The sequence below is a fragment of the Orcinus orca genome, chromosome 4 (assembly GCF_937001465.1).
Source record: "Orcinus orca chromosome 4, mOrcOrc1.1, whole genome shotgun sequence".
NCBI classification, from domain to species: domain Eukaryota; kingdom Metazoa; phylum Chordata; class Mammalia; order Artiodactyla; family Delphinidae; genus Orcinus; species Orcinus orca.
The window spans coordinates 126,338,348-126,360,522 of NC_064562.1; the positions used below are offsets into that span (position 1 = coordinate 126,338,348).

Below are 22,175 nucleotides of genomic sequence, written 5' to 3' on the forward strand. Positions count from 1 at the left end.
TCACCTCTCAGATTCCGGCATCAAACAGTTTTATGCTCATTCTCAAGCCCTATCTACCTTCTGCCCCACTCAGGAGAGGTAGTTAGATTGTAGTGATGAGAGGAAAGAGTCAGAATGTGTATTCAGCCTGTGTGGCAGTCTTTGAAGATATGTACCATTCAGATGCATATCTCCTGCTGTGTAGACAGCCTCTGCTGCTGGATCTGCATCCAGATCCACCACCATGTTTGCACGGAGGCCACACTTCCCACAGGCTCCTCCTAGCCAATGACCAAGGATGGTGGGGCAACCAAAGCAGGCCTGTGAAATTCAGGACATTTCTGAAGAGTATCTTCAGCTCAAGGACTCCTGGTTGTCCTGGCCAGTTCAAGACCCTTCTACCCAAACATCCTCCCTTCCCTCTCTCCCATCTCAGGTCTCCCCCTTAGAGGAGCAGTGGGAAGGATGAGGGTGAAACCCTGAAAACTGGTTACTTATCAAAATAAGAACAACAGCAATAACAAAGCTTACCTATTTTTATCCTGAAAGAGTCTTAAAAGTGAAAGATAGCATACCTGGCAAGGTTAATATACCCCTACCATCCCACTCTGTAAGTTTGGATATTTTATAAGAGTATAGGCAAAATGCATGAACTTTTGCTTGTGGCTAAGTGTGAAACACGAATGGATAATTTTAAATAAAATAAGGTATAATTTTAAGCACTTTATACGTATTAACTTATTTAAACTTCATAAAATTTTGAGATATTAAAATTATTTTCCCCATTTTATAGATGAAGAAAATGAGGCGCAGAAAATGAGGTGAAGTAACTTTTTCAAGGCCACACATCCATGAAGGAGCAGAGCTGGGATTGAAACCCAGGCACTCTGGCTCCTCAGATGGCAAGATTTGTCATTATGACCTACTGTCTCTTCACATGTTTCATGAACTGAAGAGAACTGCAATCTCCCTATTGATGTACAAGTTAAGTACAAGCTATGTTCCCTTGCATTTAAGACTCAGTAAGCTCTCCCGGACTCACTATTCCTGCTCCACTTCTTCTTGTTCCTCTTCATGAACTTTAATTGTAGTCAAGGGACATTGGATTTTTCTGTTTCTCACACCTAAGTCTCTCTTTTCATATATTCATGATATAATCTGTATTCTGGCTTTCCCCAGCAAGTACCATGGCCCTCAACACATGTATAAGTATTTTTCACTCAATAATTATTTATTGATCACTTATCATATGCCCAGCACTTGGAAGACACTAAGCATACAATGGTAAAAATGACAGGCAAGTTCTTCATCCTCAAAGAACCTTATATTCTAGTGTCAGAGACTAGATGAATTAGATAAGTACAGATTTCAGACAATGTTATCAATAGAAACATAGGAGGGTGTGAGAGAGAGAGAGAGAGAGAGAGAGAGAGAGAGAGAGAGAGTAACTGGGGAAATAGCTTCTCTGATCAGATGACATCTTAGCTGAAATGTGAAGGATGGGAAGAGACTATCTGTGCAAACAGCCCACGCGAGGGTTTTCTAAGAGAAAAGGAAAGCCATTAAAGGATCTTAAGCAGGATGATTGAGCTCTGGAAAAGAGAAGATGTTGGTATGGATGGGTGGTAGCAGTGATGACAAGAACTGTAGAGACTTAGTCAGGGACCAGATGGGTGATGCTAGTGGAGGCAAAGGAAGAATAAAAAAGATACCTCCTTAAGTTTGGGACTTGAGCAACTCAGAAGATGTTGGTGTGAGAAGCTGAATATATGGGAGAAAACTCCAAGACTGACACAAATTAGAAATTCTTAATCAACATCCAGTCAAAGATAACAAGTTGGTAAGGTATAGAAGTCTGGAGCTCAGAGTCTGGCCCAAGAAGTGATTCTGAGTCTTCCTACCATCAAGATGTGATCACTGGATTCTCTGAGCTCTCATAAACTTTGTGCCTTTCTTTTGCCGTTTATCACATGACAGCTTTTGAAAAACATTCTGGCACGCATGGAAATTTCTATTTGAGTCATGTTAAAATACACAGACAAATAAAAGATACGAAAGCTTTTCCTACCTAATCTTACAAATTACTCTTCATCCATAAGCACCCAGGAGGTAAGTGTTGTCCTTAGCCAGTTCTTTAACTGTTATATCTATCTACTAGATAAAGCTCAGTGTTGTCCATATTTATATTTCTTGTAGCTCCTAAGACAATGATTCATTCAGAAATTTTATTTAATAATGCTATTATCGACACAAATGAATATCTGACCCCCAAGTTTTTTTGTGAAATAGTTTTACTTATTTTTCTTATGGGGCACTTATCGTTAGATAAACATCAGCCATTAATGTTACTCAAGAGAAAGAAATGACTAACAAGTACTAAAGATATCACACTGTACTTTGGGAAAAAGAAGTAAATACCATCCCTGCTAAAAAACTAACAGAGCCAAAACCCCTTCCTGAAGTTATCTGATAACTGAAGAGCATCTGTAAAGGACATCAAAAGCAAGAAGCAAATGTTTATAGCAAATTTTGCAAATTCATAAATAGGATTAAATTATTGAATGACAAAATTCACTTAACATATTTAAAACATATTGTTATTTTTACAGACATACCTTAGGAAAATTTCCATATATTAAATCCATATACTTCACGTTAGCTGAATAGTAACACGCATTGAAATATTTTATCATCCTATACATAATTATGTAAATAAATAAAACCATTATTTTCCTTTCTTTGTTTTTCATTTCTTTTCATGGTTATTTTTCTCTTTCTTTTCTTGTTTTTTTTTTTTTTTTTTTGAAATGAAGGATATTTCAAAGTCATTCAAAAGGTTGTAGTGCTTTTAGGATTAATTGTATAATACAGTGCTGAAATTACAAATTGATTTTAAAGACTCTGCTAAAGTGTCTCTCTGTATTTTAAATTATCACTCAAGCTCTAGGACGAGAGATTGAAAAGGCGATAAAAACAACCTACTTACCCAATAGTTTATTACCTTTAAAAAAATTGCTAGTGTTTGATTTCAGCTGATGTTACATAATATGACTCCCATGAAGATTTATAGTCTTGACATACGAAAGAGGGCTGCTTAAGCTCAATGCAGTACTGATGTTTTATATCAGTAACTGCTAAACGTATTTATCATCAATACCTATGGTGTGCCAAACAGCTGTACTTGGCCTCCTTGAAATATTCTGAACAGTTTTTATGGACCTATTAGCACTAATAATAATTTTCAACATGAATTGATAAAACAGAAACAGATTTCTGGCCATCATGACCTCTCCAGCAGGAATGGCTCTTCTTATCTGAATGCACCCCCCTTTCCAATTTAATCCCTTAAAACAAAAGTCTAAACGTCAGCATCTATCAGTACTGTTTCTCCACCAGCTGCTAATACTAATATATGTGAGGTGCTCCTTTGAATATAAAAATTTTATCTCCCCACACTGTGTTCTCAGCTCCTGTTACAGAGGGTCCGGCTGGATATTTGCTCACACAGTTACTTATATTCACTCTTTTTGAGACAGGAGAGAGTAGCCAGCATTGAGTTATTACCTAGTTACTGACAATAATGATGATGCCTTAAAACTATTAGTATATAAAAATCACAAAATTACATATATATGATAACATACATGTATTATCTCATTCTCTCAACCATCCTGTGAATGAGACACCATCATGTCTATTTTTGAAGAGAGAAAACTGTTCAGTGGGCCAAAGTTACCTCCCTCAAGTCAAACAACTGAAAAGTGGGAAAGCCGACTCCCACCCTGGCCTTTTGATTGCACATATTTTCACCACATAACACCCAATGTTCAGCCCAAGCTAGATTTATAACATTGACCAAGAGACTCAGAAGGCACATATGAAAAATTTGCAATAGACATTTGAGGGATTCATGTGATTAATAACATTTCAATTGCCTCAATAGGAGTACTAAAATTTCTCGGCAAGTTTGCAAAAGGATGGATTGGAATGGAATTTAGGAGAACTAGAAGGTTTATAAAGGAATCACAAAAGTGTCATGAAATGATATTTCTAGTGTTTTAAACTCAAAACATTTCTCCCCCACTGGACCCAAAAGCTAAAAGAAAGTATATTGAGAATTTGCATTTTGAAGTACACATACACTTACAGATACCTTCATGTCATACAAATATAGCACAGATCCTTTGATGTAAATTAATCTCATAGGCTAGAGCTGTGGCTTCCAGAGGTGATAAGAAAGTTTTAATTTATGTAGGAGAACTGATTTTCTCCCCAAACATATCACACCACTTCCCCAATACAAAGAGTGCCCAAGTTATGTTGTACTCACTCTTACTTACTTTTCATTACATCCCTTGAAAAGTCCCAGGAGTATGTAAGGAGCAAATATCTTATTTAGAAAAAACATACCATAAGCAGAAGTAGTTATTGTCTCTTAGTAAATGTGGAGGGTTTTCTCACTTTTTCACGTTCGTCACTTTACGTATTTTGCATTAATTTTTATTGTATCTCAGAGAGGAAAGAGCATTATGATGTTAAAACAGCAAAAGCCACATAAAGTATTGCAAACTTAAAGATACATAATATTAAAAATAAGGGAAAGTTAATTCACAAAAATGCCTTTTCATTTCTTTTAGTACTTTCCACTAAAAGTAGAAAGATCAGTGAACAGATCTGCAAGTAATACCGGAAAATAGAAGAATGTGTGGCTGGATGTGCTTCAGTAAAATCTTTGATGATAACTAAACATCAATCCATGTAACTAAGCAGACTGACAGTCTGGAGTTTGTAAATAGAAGATAAAACTCAAAAACATGTCTCTGAGTTGGAATCTTATTCAGGAAGAATCAGTGCAGCATAAAGATTTAAAAGATTAGATGTAAGAACAATCTCTTTTTCTTATAAGAGATGAATCCAGCAATTTCAAGAATGTGCTGGACTTAGAAAGTATTAATGTGCTGAAGTTACCAAAGCTGAGGCTTGGTCAGACAGATATAAAAGTTTGTTATAAAAGTTTGGCTTTTTCTGGTGAAGGAAGCATATTTGCATATATATGTATAGGTAAATATAAACATGTGAGATATATATACATATGTATATATTGTATATGAATATTAAGAGATAACAGCGCTTGCTTCAAATTAAAGAACCAGCATTGGCTGCATATTTCATATAAAATTATTTTAGAATAATGTATGCTATTCTGATATTTATATATGTATACACATTTATACATGTGTTCTGATACATATATATATATATACACATATACATATATATATATGTATATATGGAGAGAGAGAGAGAAAACGACTTATTTACCATAATCTCTTATGTAAACTTGGGTGCTTTTGTATATGACATCTCTTTGTGACACCTACATTTTATCACTCAGCATTCTCAGAAAAAAATGAATGTCATTTGGAGGTTCTTTCTTAACTCTCCTTTTTCCTATGCTGAAATGGTTTATCATACCGCTATGAATTTGGTTTTTTGCCTCCATCTTAGTTATATAACCTCTCTCTCTAAGAAAAATATTTTTCACAATGGTGGCTAACCTATTAAAATTGTGAGAATGAATATATTTTAAGAATATTCACCATACAATGACTAAATTTGGGGGAAGGGGGGAAAATTTGGCTAACAGAGTTAAGATGCCTATTGAGCTATCTCTTCTGAATTTTCTTGTGTCTTAAACCCTTTTGGTTTTACATGGGCATCAGATTAGCCACTGTAAAGTGTGATTTCATTTATAGTCATATCACAGAATAAGATTACCTTCATTGACTATGAGATTAGAGCCTTCCCCATAAATGTGTATTTTATAGCTACTGTTAGGTGTAAGCAATCATAGCTTAAAACTGGAAGCAAACACATAAAAATCATACAGTTGATTCAGGCTAGAGGCTCTTAGGTAAGTCACTCTTCATTTGCCCGAGTCACGATAAGTAGTGTTAACACTCTTGTTATTCATCAATAAAACAAGAAGGATGAAAGGAATGGGAGGGCACTGAGTGTGATAAATGCTAAATAAAATGTTTGGAAAAAGTGAATGTAGCAGTCAGGTAGAGATTAAAATACAACATATCCTTGGGTCACTCAGTTAAAAGGCTGAGTACATTCATCAGGAAATTCTATGATGTTTGGCAAACATGTTAATTATAGACATAAGGGAATCCTGACACAGGTAATATAAACACCCAGCCTTTATCATATATCATCACCAAGTATTATAAACTATGCCAAGGAAGACCATGTTTCTTTTTCAGCATAAAAAATGTGTGAAATTTGGGGTCATGGTACCAGCCCGAAGTGAAGAATTTTTAACCTCGTTGTACTCTTGTCAAGCACAGCTTGCAGTAAATATTGAGATGAAAAGTTCAATCAAGAAAATATATTTTTATTCATATGCTGAACTATCTAAGAAAAGTAATACACCTGGTATCTCCAATAAACAAAGAAGCAGGACACTGTCAAAAATGCAATATTATTTCTTTTAGAATTTAGCTAACAAAATATGCAACATTGTTTTAGACAAAGGAAAATATGAATATAGTGGGTGCATATATGGACTTGCAACATATAACACATTCTACTTAGTGAACACTAATATAATATGATGGTTTCAATACTATATACTCACCAACAGAAATCTATACTACATGCAGGCCACCCACCAACATTTTTGCCTGCCCGTTTCAAAATAATCCAACCTCAGTAGAAGTGAAAAGAGAATAGAAAAAAAAAAAAAGTAACCACAGGGTTCCTTTCTGGTACACTTTATAAGGTGAGCAGGAGGACGCTACTAAAACTTTAAGTAAGTTAAAGCCACATAGCATGACCATTAACTATTAGAAAGTATTAACAAGCAACAAATCATCCCAATACATTGCAAAGTGTGGGTGTCGTGTAGACCATGATAAAACAAACAAGAACTCACAAATAAATAAGACCCATAAAGAATGGCCAACAGGCTGACAAATTACATATGAAATTTGGATTTAAATATAACCTCAGCCATAAGTCTGATTTTACACTTCTATCCAACAATGGAGAGTCGAGCATTTCAACTTTAGATACAAAAGCTACATCTTTAAAATGGTAGCACTGCATAGAGGCAGGTTTGCTGGAAAGCTATTAAAACTTGAGTGTCCTTCGCTTTACCAGCCCCTTCCAGGATGCTGAAGGTTATGTGGTTTTGCAAAATATTCTAAAGTTAAACATTTTGGCTGAATTTTGTTAAGAAATATGTTTTCTTCTACTCCAACTTTCCATTTCCATCCCCTCGTTTTGGGTGACAATAGAATAGCCAAGGGCATTTTTGAAATTCAGCTAAAGGAAAATTATTTGGAGAAACATTAGTTTAGACTTACTGGAGTGTAGTTTAGGGATTTGCAGCAATTTCTGTGTAGAGTTAAGTTGCTGCTGCCACAGAATGGCTCCCACAGTCCTACCAAACACTGACAGAGCCAAAGGCAATACCATGATATGAACACCTCTTTGAAGGCTTAGGACTGGAAGTATATGGATAGCAGAAGAGGAAAAAAAGAAAGAGAGAGAGAGGGAGGGAGGAAAGGAGGGAGGGAGGGAGGAAGGAAGGGAGGAATAGAGCCAGAAACTAATCTTTGGATAGTTTTCCAATCACCAAACATGCAAAGTTATAAGTGAAGGATTTACTTCTCATCAATGCCTAGACAAAATATAAGTTCTCTCCTATCAGGAAAGAAATACATTCCATAATGCAGCATATAAACCGTAAGTGCACCAAACACTTTATTTCTTTAAGGAAATTATAATACATTAGAATTTTATCAGAAATTCTGTTTGTAGAACATAAGCCCGGCAGTATTCCTTCAGCTTCTATGTTTGTGAGTCAAATCACCTGCTTTCTGCATGCCAACATACTGGATCATGTTTAAGTACGTCTGACTCATGGTGCCCCGATGAAGTCCGAAGGTTCCAGATGAAAAGCTATACAAAATTGCTACAGATGCATCTTGAACACTTGTATACAAAATTGCTGCATCTGTATACAAGTGTTCAGTGACAAAATTCCTTACATATTCATTGATCTAGCAATGTATATAGTATCAGAGTTTTGAGCTATGGTATTACATAGCTCAAGATTCCTGATTTGGACACAAATGAAGGTAACTCTTAATCATCCTTAAATTTATTTACGAAAACAACTAAGAAAATTCTGATTAAAACTTCGTAGAATATGAAGCAAAATGATAAAATGAGCAAGAAAAGCAACAGAATTTATTCTGAAACCTTATAGCCGATGCATGAAAGTTGATAGTTTATTTGAAAATAAACCTAAAATTTTACTTGACATCACTTTACATTACTTGTGAGGCTGAAACTTTTCAGATCCATCAATTAAAAAAAAAACAACCCAGTAATTTCCATCAACTATTTTAGAAGACAGACTGAATTATTGCTCTACATAAAGAAATTACAAAATCACTGTCATATAAAGAGGCTATTAAAAGATTATGCAGGGGCTTCCCTGGTGGTGCAGTGGTTGAGAGTCCGCCTGCTGATGGCGGGGGACACGGGTTCGTGCTCCGGTCTGGGAGGATCCCACATGCCGCGGAGCGGCTGGGCCCGTGAGCCATGGCCGCTGGACCTGCGCGTCTGGAGCCTGTGCTCCGCAACGGGAGAGGCTGCGGCAGTGAGAGGCCCGCATATGGCAAAAAAAAAAAAAAAAAAGATTATGCAGGGTATTCCCTACAAAAAAAATTTCAGGATAAAAAGTATTATAGACATTGGTCAGGCAGTTAATTAATAAAAATACTACATTTTTATATGGATTTTGAAGTGTTACATTTGTTAGCTTTTAAAAAATTTTTACTTCTTGTTATATCTATCCTTATTCTAAATAGTTACTTCTGAATCTAATTTTGGTTTTAATGCTGTGTTATTTTTCATAAGGAAGGCTCCTAAAATTTTATAATTTAGGTTTCACGTGTCATAAAAATTAGATTCACACCCACAGGTCCCTGGCTTTGACAGTATAAGAGCTGGGTTCAATTTTCAATTCAGCAATTTCCAGGAGAGGTGATATTAAGCTATTACTATAATAAGAATACCTCTGTCACAGATTGTTATAAAAATTAAGTGAAATACACATATTGTAGTGTAATGTAATGTGTCAAACTCTATAATGGAAAGATGTTACTTTTACTATCATGCAGTTGAATTCTCTTTTAAAATGATGATTGTTTCTGTTTTCATGGGACATGAAATGGCATCTATAGTAAGGGACAATCAAGAAAAATTGACCTAAACCACATGATTTAACTTAAGTATATGGAAGACTTTCCCAACAGTGGAAAATTTTAAATGTAGCCATGAGCTACTATGGGAAATGATCAGGCTATCATATAATCCCTTGAAATTAAATCTTTCTGAAGGGTCAATGTAAATGGTTCAAATTCTTCATGAAATAGTCTGAAATTTCACTGAAAAAGGGTAGTGACTTATTTTAAGGACATTCATGTATTTTTTCTTACTAAAAACGTAATACAAGGCCTTTTTGGGAAATTATAAAATAATAAAAGACAAGATCACTATCACCTACAAGCTGGTGATTTTAACTTCTCTAATGAGAAAACATATATACATTAATAACTCTTGAAATGTAAGTTAAAAATCAACTCTCGGGGCTTCCCTGGTGGCTCAGTGGTTAAGAATCCGCCTGCCAATGCAGGGGACACGGGTTCAAGCCCTGATCCGGGAAGATCCCACATGCCGCGGAGCAACTAAGCCCACGTTCTGCAACTACTGAATCCCGCACCCCTAGAGCCCACATACCACAAACTACTGAAGTGCCTAGAGCCCATGCTCCACAACAAGCCAAGCCACTGCAATGAGAAGCCTGTGCACCACAACAAAGAGTAGCCCCTGCTCGCAGCAACTAGAGAAAGCCTGTGCGCAGCAACGAAGACCCAACGCAGCCAAAAATTAATTAATTAATTTAAAAAATCAACTCATGATCTCACCAACAAAATACCAGTCGTACATACTTCCTCAGTATAGTCAGTACCCCCTCTGGTATCTGTATCTCAATTCCTCATGTGTCATCCACCTCATGTCTCATGATTGCCCAATTCTATTCCTTTATTCTATTCTCTTCATCTGCTTTCCATCACCAACATATTTTAATTTTTGCTTTTAGGTCATTTGTTTTGAAACTCTCACCTTGTGTGTGTTTCCTAAATGTGGAAGATCTAATAAATGAAAATACAATTTTATATTTATATCTGTTGTCACATAACTTGGTCATTGTTTTATACCATCTTATGTATGATATTCATTTTCCAACTAGCCTGTAACATTATTTCAGATAGTGTATAAAACAGTATTAGATTTAACTACAACACCAAAATCGAAATTCACAATGGCCCTAACAAGAAGCCCTGTTTTGCACACATATGAATTCTGGGGGGTGAGGGGACTGGAATAATGACTCTACTCCCACAAAGTCCTCAGGGACCCAGCTCCTAAAGCTGCTACATTACCCAGCGCCAGGGGCACTATGCATAAAGGCTACATGGTGAATTGTTGCCCAATGGAGTTGTGCTACAATGCAACTCTTTGGGGTTTCTCCAGCCACTGCTCTAACATTCTTAGGGGTGGCCTCATGCTTCTGGTCCAAGATGGCCTATACCCATGCTTCTGGCAGCAAAATGAGAGAAAAGAAAAGGAGGACAAAGACTATATTCATCTCTTAAAAAATTTTCCCCAGAAGCTGCCACAGAACTTGTCTTTCAGCCCAATGGCTAGAGTATATGACTTCCACATGCCCACAGCCATCTGGAAGGGGAGCTGGGAATTGCATTCTGTGTGTGGCAAGCTCTGGGTAACTATAGGGGGAGAGAAATGGGAGCAAATAAGAAAATGAAAATGAAATGAAGTTGCCATTGTGAGGATGAAAACAAAGGAAAAGAGATTTCAGAACTGGGAGTGTTTTGCCCTATTTTTCTTAGACTATACATGAATATATAGGCTTATTGGAAATTTAAACTTTTGTGTGAAATACACAAGTGCACAGTAAACAGAAAACATAAATTTGTTTTCTTCTGAAGCAATACAGAAATATAAGACATTCCTAATTTTTCAGTAATATAAAGGTGTTTTTACAAAGTAGAAGATATAATACTGAGGGAGAATGCACATTTTTTTAGTTTCCAATACGTCAATTATATTGTATTATGGCCTAAGTGCTTAACACATACCAGGTACTACCTGCAAATCAAGGACTTCTAAATGTATTGTGATTAAAAATGTGTATTTCTTCAGTGTATCAACTATGCAAACTTTTCTTGGAAGGTGGCAGTGGGAAGAGAAAAAGGGCAGTAAAGGGTGAAAGGATGAGACCTCATGAATAGTTTTCATTGAAAGAGAGGCTTCTGAAAAGTGCTGGAGTGTCACAGACTTTACATCTTACAGCTGGTGTGCAAAACGCTCTCTTCATTTTCTTCACTAGAACTGGCATAAACACTACTGTACTGAAATGACATACCCAAGAGGACACTAAACAAGATGTGTCCAGAGATGTTCTGAAGCTAACCTTCAAAACTAGAGTATAAAATGGTGTATGCAAGTTTAAATATTTCAAGGGAAAAAGGAAGGAAAGAATATGAATATAATTTTCTTTGACTTTGAGGAATAAAGCATTCTTTTCTTTCCACTCTGCTTCTCTCTTCGATTCTCTGAGAAAGGGGTTAAATCTAAAACTGGAGTTGGAAAGGAATCTCAGCGACGTTTTACCAGCAAGTGGCCCCACGTGCACCTGTGAGACACCTTTCCTGGGGCTGCAGACGCAAGAGGGATGTGTTCATTGCAGCTTAGAACAGATGGAACCAGTACAAGCAAAAAGTAATTTCTTATATAAAGTCAATGAATCTAAACCTGTCTGATGTTGCCCAAGGATAATTTGAAATAGACTCAGATAGTTCCAAACCACAATATTTGGGCTTTAGCATGATCTTGTCTGGTAACGATTTAAATTTGATAACAGGCCAGATTTCCAATTTTTTTATCCCCTCTTTCCCCAAATTGATGTAGAGAGCTATGAATTTATCATGCACCAAAATCATTTAATATTTGTGTCCTACCATTTTACAGATAGATCATATTTTCAAGAAAAAGAAAAACTAATTTCATGTTCATATTTTCCATTTGTTGAACCCATAACAAATATTTAACTTTCTGATGGTTAACTTTCTACAAGCTTGTTTCAGTTAGCAGAAAGAAATGTGACTCTATCCGTGGCTCACAAAAGCCCCATGTGTGGTACAACACAATTTTGAGAAGAGACAGATGGAAAGAGTTTATTCTCAGTGTGAAAAGCTATAATTTATTCCTTGGTAAATAAATAAATTAAAGACCATTCACATTTGAATTTGCCCAGAAACAAATGTGAAGGGCCTTCTCTAGTATACGATGGTAGTTTGAGCATTCTTTTATATAAACAAGGTTTGAGCCACCATTGGCATTGGAATTTGGTGAATAATAAACAGTGGAGGGGCCTGATTCCTACTACTAGCCATTGGGAGCCTGCAACAAACCAGTAAATGTGTTCTAGAGCCATGTGCCTGGCTCTGGTAAAATAGTTAATATGACATTCACATTGACAGAAATAGAGGATGACAGGCATTTTACTCTCAATGTCATTATGCTATGTGAAAAGAGATCATGGGATTGGTGAATACAAGACTTCCCAACTTTATTATGACGAATTTTATTTCTCCAATATTTTAATCAAATTTTCGCGTGACATGGTTTCAAATCTCCCCAACGTCCTAGTCATTTCTGAATAAATGACGGTCTATATCTCCCTCAAAGTATAATACCCCAATTGAGCATCATGAGTTGAGCATGCTCTGACCACTGCAGAATAGTGGGTCTAATACCAGACTTTATCTAGATTTTATCAACACAGATATCATGGTAACTATTTGTAGAAAACTAAAGCAATAATAACAACAACAATAAAAAATGAAAGGGAGAAAAACACACAACCACTTGAACTCACCAGACCACAAGCCCCACCTGAGATAGGAATGATGTCTGGTGTTCTACTACTTCCCCAACACCTATATTCTGACTATGAGATAGTGCTCAATAAGTGTTTGCTGATTGAATTATACTGTAGGATAATGGATTTGGACCAAACTCATTACCAGAACTATCCAGATAAAATCAGAATTAGTGGTGATCTGTGGAGAAACAGGCTTTCCAAGACAGTGGAAAGGTGAAGGCTGAGAAATTATTCAAAACACCAGATATGTACACCTTCTCAAGTAAGCATCTGGTTGTGCTAACAGTGTGGTGGAAGAGCCCAGAAAATCCAGTGATTGTAAACATTCCCTGAAATAGACACACCTGGTTTTCTAATGTAGGCTCTCCAAATGGTCAGTATAAAGGGATGAAAAGTGAGCACTTCAGATCTGGCAGTTGTAACTCATGGTCATTACTTCTGTGAATCAAGAGAAGCTCAGGTGAGCTTTGTCCTATGAATTCCTGCTCTGTGTGAACTTATTACTTCCTATAAGAATTTACATCTTATCTAATTGTTTGGAACTTCATTTACCTTTATACTTTGTGTGTGTGTGTTAGGGAGGGTTTCTTCCTAATCACCTAGAACCCACCAGAATTCAAGCAGCTATAAATTTAAAAACCAACCATATTAATAGGCATCAACATTCCCTATAAATAAGTATATAATATTTTGCCTCCAAAAACATTAAATGAGATGGAAAAAAAAGCTTAAATGTAAGTAATGAAAAATAAAATGTAATTATATGAGGCAAGAATAAGGAAATCAGGATTTGTAGTTGTGCTGACAGAATGCCATACGAGACCAAAAGGTCTTTTGGTATATATATATATGGACAAAATTCTAACAATTATCAATACCTACAGGTAACTGATAGATGATAGCTAGCTAGCTAGGTAGACAGATATACAGGCAGACACACATGCATTCCAAACTACGAAAGGTTAAGTACACAGGATTTCAATATCACATATACAAGTAGACGCTGGGGTTTTCATGAACAAGTAAGGATGAGAGCCAACACTACAGATCTTGTACAAGGTAAGAAGCAGGAACAAAGAAACCCAAGTTTATCCACAAATCCAGGAACCAGAAAGGAGTTGTCTCTTCCATGAAAAGATAATCAGAGTTAGTGAACTAGAAAAAAAATTTTGCACCTTGGCCTGGAAATACAACACAGATATAGGCCACATACTCTGGGCCATGAGTTGATAAAGAATACCTACCTTGTACAAAAAGTGTGAAACATGAATTCGCACTTACTCATAAGGCAGAGAAACCTGTGTCAAGAAACAAACAAAAGAATTGGTCAATTAAACCTGTAGGGATATGACAGAAATAAACAATATATAGACATAGGCTGTTTAAATTTCAAAATCATATGTATGGAGTGGAGGTAACCAATTCACAAAAAGAAATGAAAACAACGATCAATAAAAATCCAGGAAAAATATAGCGTAAAATGATAGGATTGTAATCAAATATATTAGCAATTATAATCAATAAAAATCAATTAAACATTCATTGAAGTAGAGATTCTGAGATTTGATTATCTGCAATATCACTATATTTACTAAAGACAAGTTTAAAACATAATGACAAAGAAATATTCACTTAAATAATGAGGGGAAAAAACAGGCAAATATTTATCAAAATAATGCTTGATAAAGCTATTAATAAAACACAAAAATGATTAATAGGGAGAAAAGGTGACATTATTCACTGATAAAAGAAACAACGGCCTATGACGATGTAACAATCATAAGTATGAATGTTTCTAAAAATATAGCCTCATACTCTTCAAGGCAAAAATAAAACAGAGAAATTGAAAAATCCATAATACCTTAGGAGATTTTCATATACTCAGCTCAGAAACTGATAGATCAAACACCTAGAATATTAGCAAGAATGTAGATTTAAACAGCACAATCAACAACATTGATCTAATATACAAATATGCACGCAACAGATACAGAATATGTTACTTTTTATTGATGTATAGTTAATTTACAATATTATATAGTTTCAGGCATACAACACAGTGATTCAATATTTTTACAGATTACCATATTAAGTTATTATAATATTACTGACTATATTCCATGTACTGTGCATTACCTCCCTGTGACTTATTTATTTTATAACTGGTACTTTGTACCTCTTAATCCTATTCAACATTTTGACCATCCTCCTAACTTCTACTCTCTGGCAACCACTAGTTTTTCCTCTGTACCTGTGAGTCTGTTTCTGTTTTATTTCTTCATTTGTTTTATTTTTTAGATTCCAGATATAAGTGAAAACATACACTATTTGTCTTTCTCTGTCTGACTTATTTCACTCAGCATAATACCCTCCAGACTGGCAAGACTTCATTCTTTCTTATGATTGAGTAATATTCCATTGGATACATACATCACATCTTCTTTATCTATTCATCTGTCCATGGACACTTAGATTACTTCCATATCTTGGCTATTGTAAATGACAGTGCAATGAACATAGGAATGCATATATATTTTCAAATTAAGTGTTTTTGTTTTTTTCTTTTTTGGATAAATACCCAATAGGGGAATTTCTGGATCATATGATAGTCCACTTTTATTATTTGAGGAACCTCCATATTGTTTTGTACAGTGGCTGCACCAACAGTGCACAAGGGTTGCCTTTTCTCCATATCCTCACCAACACTTGTTATTTCTTGTCTTTTTGATAACAGCCATTCTGACAGGTGTGAAGTGATATCTCACTGTGGTTTTGATTTTCATTTTCCTGATACAGGTTGAAAATCTTTTCGTGTATCTGTTGGCCATCTGTGTATCTTCTTTGGAAAAATGTTTATTCAGGTCCTCTGCCCATTGTTTCATCAGACTGTTTGCTTTTTTGATATTGAGTTGTATGAGTTCTTTATATATTTTGGGTATTAACCTCTTATCAGACATATTATCTGCAAATATCTTTTCCTGTTCAATAGGTTTCTTTCTTATTTTGTCAATGATTTCCTCTCTGTATAAAAGCTTTTTAGTTTGATGTGATCGTGCTGGTTTATTTTTGAGTTTATTTTTTTTTACATAGTGTGAAAATTAGTCTAGTTTCATTCTTTTACAAGTGGCTGTCCAGTTTTCCCGACACTACTTACTGAAGAAACTCTTTTCCCCATTGTATATTCTTGCTTCCTTTGTTGTAGATTAATTGACCACATAAGTGTGGGTTTACTTCTGGGCTCTCTATTCTGTTCCACTGATCTATATATCTGTGTGTGTACAGTAACACACAGTTTTGATTACTATACCTTTATAGTATAGTTTGAAATCAGGGAGCATAATGCCTCCAGCTTTGTTTTTCTTTCCTCAGATTGCTTTGTCTATATTTGGGGCCTTTTGTGGTTCCATACAAATTTTAGGATTATTTTTTCTAGTTGTGTGAAAAATGCCTTTGGTGTTTTGATATGGATTGCATTGAATCTGTAGATTGCTTTGGGTAGTATGAATATCTTTACAATATTAATTCTTCCAATCCATGAACATGGAATATCTTTCCATTTATTTGTGTCATCTTCAATTTCTACAATCAATGTTTTATAGTTTTCATAGTACAGGTCTTTCACTTCCTTGGTTAAATTTATTTCTATATATTTTATTTTTTGATACAACTGTAAATGAGATTTTCTCTTTGATTTCTCTTTCTATAAACATTATTAGTGTGTAGAAATGCAGCAGGTTTCTCATTTGTATCCAGCAAATTTACTGAATTTATGGTTTCTAATTTTTATTTTGGTGGAGTCTTTAGCATTTTCTCTATATAGTACCATGTCATCTACAAATAGTGACAGTTTTACTACTTCCCTTCCAATTTGGATGCCTTATATTTCTTTTTCTTATCTTATTCCTGTGGCTAGGACTTCCAATATTATGTTGAATGAAAAGTAGCAAGAGTGGGCATTCTTGCCTTGTTCCTGATTTTAGAAGAAAAGGTTTTAGTTTTTTACCTTTCAGTATGATGTTAGTTGTAGGGCTGTCATAAATGGCCTTTATAACGTTGATATATGTTCCCTCTATACCAACTTTGTTGAGAGTTTTTATCATGAATGAATGTTGCCAAATGCTTTTTCTGCATCTATTGAGATAATCATGTGATTTTTAAAAAATTAATTAATTTTTTTGCGGTACGCAGGCCTCTCACTGTTGTGGTCTCTCCCATTGCGGAGCACAGGCTCTGGACGCGCAGGCTCAGCAGCCATGGCTCATGGGCCCAGCCACTCCACAGCATGTGTGATCTTCCCGGACCGGCACACGAACCCATGTCTCCTGCATTGGCAGGCGGACTCTCAACCACTGCATCACCAGGGAAGCCCTAATCATGTGATTTTTATCCTTTGTTTTGTTAATGTGATGTATCACATTTATTTATTTGCAAATATTGAACCATCCTTGAATCTCTGGAATAAATACCACTTAATCATGATTTATGATCCTTTAATGTATCTTGGATTTGATTTGCTAATGCTTTGTTGAAGATTTTTGCATTTATGCTCATCAGAAATACTGCCCTATAATTTTCCTTTTTATTGTGTCTTTGATTTTGGTATCAGAGTAATTCTGGCCTCATAGAATGAGTCTGAAATGTTCCCTACTCTTCAATTTTTTGGAACAGTTTGTAAAGGATACATATTAACCCTTTAATATTTGGTAGAATTCCCCTGTGAAGCTGTCTGATCCTGAACTTTTGTTTGTTGGGAGTTTTTGATTATTGATTTAATTACATTACTTGTAATCAGTATGTTCAGATTTTCTGTTCTTTCCTGTTTCAGTCTTGGAATATTGTATGTTTCTAGGAATTTAGTCATTTCTTCTAGGTTGTCCACTTTGTTGACATACAACTGTTTGTAAAATTCTCCTATGATTGTCTGTATTTTATGATATTGGTTATAAATACTCTTTCATTTCTAATTTTATTAATTTGGGCCCTGTTTTTTTTTTTTTTTTCCTTGATGAGTCTGACTAAAGGTTTATCAATTTTGTTTATCTTTTAAAAAAACAGCTCTTAGTTTCATTGATCTTTTCAATTTGGGGGAGGGTGTCTCTATTTCATTTATTTCCACTCTGATCTTTATTATTTCCTTCCTTCTTCTAACTTTGGGCCTTGTTCGTTCTTCTTTTTCTAATTCCTTTATGTGTAAAGTTAGGTTATCTGAAACTTTTTTTTATTTCTAAGGTAGGCCTGTATCACTATATACATTCTTCTTAGGACTGCTCTTGTTGCTTCCCATAGATTTTGGAAAATTCTGTTTCTAATTTCATTCATCTCAATTTTTAAATTTCCTCTTTAATTTCTTCATTGACCCATTGGTTTTTTAGCAGCATGTGTTTGGTCTCCACACGTCTTGTGTTTTTTCCAGTTTTCTTCCTGTAATTGATTTCTAGTTTCATACTGTTGTTGTTGGTACAGATGCCTGATATGATTTCAATCTTCTTAAATTTATTGAGACTTGTTCTGTGACCTAGCATGTGATATATCTTGGAGAAGGTTCCACGTGCACTTGAAAAGAATGTGTATTCTACTGTTTTCGGTTGGTATGTTCTATAGCTGTCTATTAAGTCCATCTGATCTAATGTGCTAAGACTAATGTTTCCTTACTGATTTTATGTCTGGAGATCTATTCATTGACACAAGTAAAAGTCCCCTACTATTAATTTATCACTGTCAATTTCTCCCTTTATGTCTGATAATATTTGCTTTACATATTTAGCTGCTATGTTAGATGCATGTACGTTTACAAATGTTATATCCTTTTCTTCGATTGATCCCTTTATTATTATGGAATTCCCTTCTTTGTCTTTTGTTATAGTCTTTGTTCCAAAGTCTATTTTTTCTGATATGAGTAATTTCCCCAGCTTTCTTTTTGTTTCCATTTGCATGGAATATCCTTTTCCATTCCTTCATTTTCAGTCTGTGTATGTCTTTAGCTCTGAAGTGAGTCTCTTATAGGTAGCATATAGATGGGTCTTTTTAAAAAAAAAAATCCATTCAGCCACCCTCTGTCCTTTGGTTGGGGCTTTTAGTCCATTTACATTTAAAGTGATTATTGAAAGGTATATACTTATTGCCATTTTATTATTTTTGCACATGTATGCAAACTGCATGTGCCTGCCTTGGGTGGAAGGGTGGAAGCTGAAGCAAGCATGGGCTAGGGTTTTTTCAGGGTGTGCCAGGGCCAGCACCTTGGCAAGGTGGGCTGAATACAGAGCCTGGCATGTACCAGAGCATGGCTGCCACTTTGGTGGGGGTTGGGCAGGGCTGGAACCTGGGTGGGCCAGGACCTCTCCAGGGGCATGCTAGAAGCTGCCACTTTGGCAGGGAGGTGGGGGGAGTGACTGGAGCCAGAACCCTTCCCAGGCCAGGGCTTCTCCTGGGGCATACCAGGAGCCACCACTTTGGAGGCGTGGTTGCAGCCACAGCCGAGTGTGGGATGGGGGAGGGGTACTGATGTGTCTTAGCAGGACATCTGGCGCTCCAAGCACTTTTTGACCTGCTGCCTCTGTGCTAGGACTTGGAATGAGCAAATTTAGGTGCATGAGATTTTAAAAGCAGAGTCTTAATTTCCTACAGCCCTCTGACTCTCCAAGTCATAATAAGCCCTGCTATATTTGAAAACCAATTAAGGGGGCTCCTCTTCCCAGTGCTGGTTCTGAGGGTTGGGGTGTCTAATGTGGGATTCAAATCCCTCACTCCTTAGGGAGGATCTCTGAGTTTGTGATATCCCCTTCCTCTTTTGGGCCCACTTGGGGTGTGGGTCCTGACTAGATCACTTGTCTTCCTCTCCCATGCATCTCAGTGCTTTTTTTTTTTTTATTTCATTATATCCTCAATAGTAGAAAAGCTGTTCTGCTAGTCCTTAGGTCATTCTCAGAGAAAGTTGTTCTATATGAGGTTGTAGTTTTGGTGCATTCATGGGAGGAGGTGAGCTTAGGATCTCCCTACTCGGCCATGTTGATCCCACCTCTCCCAGAATACACATTCTTTGAAGTACATATGAGTTATTTCAGAAACTGATCATGTAGCAGCAAAACAAGGAAGCCTCAATTAACTCTAAATATCAATATGAGAATCATATTGATAATAATAGGGCCTTGCAGATTCTTTTAAGGGAAGCCATTGAGGTTTTTTTTAGCAGAGGAGTGACATGATCTTTCTTAAGTTTTAAGGGTCATTGTGCTGCTGTATTGAAAAGAAATGGTAAGATTGAAGAAGAGTCACAGATGAAAGCAAAAAAGCCAGATTTCTTGATGTATAGATGATTAAAGAATCCAGAAACAAAATTAGTGCAACAAAACAGTGGAAAAACTATTCATGAAAGAAATATTCACTTCATAGGAATTAGGTTGAAATATCCATTACATAGAAATACAAGTTCTATGTAGAAGAAAATTATAGTCCTGCTCTAGAGTTAATGCATAATAGAAATGTAATATATGCAGGTTTTCTGAACTATTTTCTAGTTTTAAGAAAAACAAATTTAAGAGAGTTGGAAAAAAGCCAAGAAACCCCACCATTGTGTTAAGCCCTGATGAATCAAATTGGCTGGTAGCTTCTGTCACCACTTTCTCACAATCTTTGAAATTGATTGCTATATGAAATTAGGCTCCTTGGGGTCTTGGATCTCACAATGGCTTCAGAAAAAAAAATGACTCACTGTTTACTCACCAACATGAGTTAATTTATCAAAAAGAAGGTCACTTAACAAGGTGATTTATCATTTTCTACCATGTACAGTGCTCATATTCCAAGTTCTCCAAAGAAAACACTAAAGTCTAGCATCTTCTAGATAAAAAATTAAATGAATGAGGAAGTGGCCAAAGGAGGGTCAGTAAGAGAGAGACTACCCTTTGTTTAAATACTGAGCTTTATGTGAAAGACTGGAACAGGATTTTCTAAAGGACTTGAACTTATTTAACCATATCTTCTAATTTTGAAACCTCTCATTCTACTTCTCTCCTTTCCTTGAAAGTAGCTGAGTGTTGGCTAAACTTAAAATCACTTAGATTAGATTTACAACACAGTTCTTTAAAATTGTAAAGCAATTAAGAAAATTTCTTAACCACCTTTTAGATTTGCTTCTTCTCTGGCATATACACACAGATTTACACTACAGATTTTTAAATTTTCTGATCCTAAAACTACTTTTTTTTTTTTCCACCAGCTACATAAAGTTTCCCTGCTAATCATTACAGCTATATTCCTTACTGTCTTGATATTTCACAATTTCCTTTTGGAGGCCTTAAGAAGGAAAACGTAACTTCTTCCACTATGTAGTCATTTAGTATAATTTGGGATTGTTGATCTTTCCCTCATCTATCCTATGCCATAGCATCATGATGGTAAAACACTACCATAAAACTAAGAATTATATGTGCTCCTTAAACTATCGTATATTACCAACTGGAAAATATACCATAAGAAAAGGTGACCATTACACTGTTAGTTGAATAACATGCCTATAAAAAGAAAACAATTTAGATTTAAGCGGATAGTTATATAGAGTAAAAGAAATATTTGGGTGTTCTTTGGGATTATTCATTTCAACAAAGTCTGTCATGCTCAATAAGTTCCAAATGACAGTGTGGGAACATGTGAAATTGAAATTAGACTGCTGGAGAAATCTGAGAGGAGATACAGAAAATCAGAACATGCTATGCACAATCCCCAGCTCAGTCTTAGAGTATCATTTTCATTATCAGTCACCTGATACCTTCTTCTCAGAATTTCCACTCCTAAATTGTGTTTGTTCTTAGAAATTGATAAACTATATAATAAACTTAATAAATGATTTTAAGCCCAGACATTTGGAACTGAAATATTTATATAAAACATTAAATTTATAAAAAATGATACCTAAAGTTTCAAAATACCTTATATAATAATACAAGTCATTTTCAGTTGAATTTTGCTTAGAGAAAAAGTCTTTTAAAAAGGAATAATGATAAAATGTATTTAACTAACATTTAATCTCTCTTTTATATGTTTGTATACCAACTGAAATGTCCAAATTATATTGAAACAAATGTACTTATATCCATGTATTTAACAACCATTTTATTAGATTTTCCCAAGTACAGAGCTCTATGCTAAG

At 35.5% G+C, this 22,175-nt stretch overlaps 1 long non-coding RNA gene across 1 annotated transcript in view; it reads right to left on the reverse strand.

Moving 5' to 3' along the window:
• The window catches only part of LOC117201201 (uncharacterized), a 147,125-nt gene that overhangs the window by 2,751 nt on the left and 122,199 nt on the right, over window positions 1-22,175 (reverse strand). Inside the window, exon 4 of the long non-coding RNA XR_004483170.2 lies at window positions 14,275-14,328. This is a non-coding gene — a long non-coding RNA (uncharacterized LOC117201201). The remainder of the gene's footprint in view (window positions 1-14,274; window positions 14,329-22,175) is intronic.